Source organism: Arvicola amphibius, chromosome 15 (assembly GCF_903992535.2).
Source record: "Arvicola amphibius chromosome 15, mArvAmp1.2, whole genome shotgun sequence".
NCBI lineage: Eukaryota > Metazoa > Chordata > Mammalia > Rodentia > Cricetidae > Arvicola > Arvicola amphibius.
Genome location: NC_052061.1, coordinates 52719875 through 52720920, shown reverse-complemented (window position 1 = coordinate 52720920; position 1046 = coordinate 52719875). Strand labels below are relative to the sequence as shown.

The window sequence follows — 1046 nt, the reverse complement described above, 5'->3', positions numbered from 1 at the left end:
TTACAGGAACATGCCACTGTGCATGCGATATTTTATAGTGCTATTTTTTATAGATTTTTATTTAATTTTTTTTATGTGTGTTGGTGTTTTGTCTGAATTCATGCCTATGTGAGGGTGTCGAATCCCTTGGTGCTGTAGTTTGACGGTTGTGAGCTGCCATGTGGTTGCTGGGAATTGAACCGGAGTCCTCTGGAAGAGAAGCCAGCGCTCTTAACCACTGAGCAATCTCTCCAACTCCCCCCACCCCGCCTCTTTTTTCTTAAACAGGGGAGCATGAGCACAGTCCGCTACTGCCACAATTATGTAGTCTGAGTTTCCCCGCATTTGGGGAAGTCGCAGGGGTCAACACATCCAGAGTGCAATGGATAAGCCTCGCCCTGGGAAAAACTCCTTCGTGATCATGGTGTCTCCCCTGCCACGTAAGTACGCTATTTTTAAAATATGTGTGGAATACGTAAATTTTAGGGAAAGAGAAGCCTTTTTTTCCCTATTGTACAGCTTGTCTTTGCATTGATCACCACTAGGTGGCAGTAAGAGGCTTGCGGACAAGCCATTTGGGAAAACAGGAGCTCAAAGAACTTGAGGTCAAATGGTTAAGCTTACTGGCTGAGGCTAAAGAGTGTGAATTATCAAACCAGCTGACGAAACTAAAATAAAAGGGGGGACATGATTACTCCGAAGGGGTGAAAGTGAAGGTTTATTATAGATACGAGGAAGAAAACAGACAGAGGCAAGAGAACGGGAGCGGGAAAGGGTCAGAGGGAATCAGGAGCAGAGGCCAAAAGGGTCAGAGAGCAAAAAGGCCGAGTAGCCAAAATGTCTGTGTTATATGGGGAAGAGAGGGCAATCCAGCCCCTGGGCTGGGGAAGTTTAGGGTAGGAGACAGGGAATGCCATCCAGGAGAACTCTGAAACAGGCAGGGGCTGAGAGCAGCACAAATGGGCTTATGTCTTCCCCATAAATCCTCCCTGAGTCCTGGGGAATTAGATAAGCTATTCTTAATGTTCTGGAGCAGCTAGTACCTGTTTGTCTCACTTCTGATTGGT

General features: G+C 46.5%; 1 non-coding gene across 1 annotated transcript; it reads right to left on the bottom strand.

Moving 5' to 3' along the window:
* Positions 1–264: 264 nt before the first annotated feature.
* LOC119802401 lies at positions 265–427 on the bottom strand. Its single transcript, XR_005283414.1, has one exon. It is a non-coding gene; the product is annotated as a U1 spliceosomal RNA (small nuclear RNA).
* Between the last annotated feature and the right edge of the window lie 619 nt (positions 428–1046).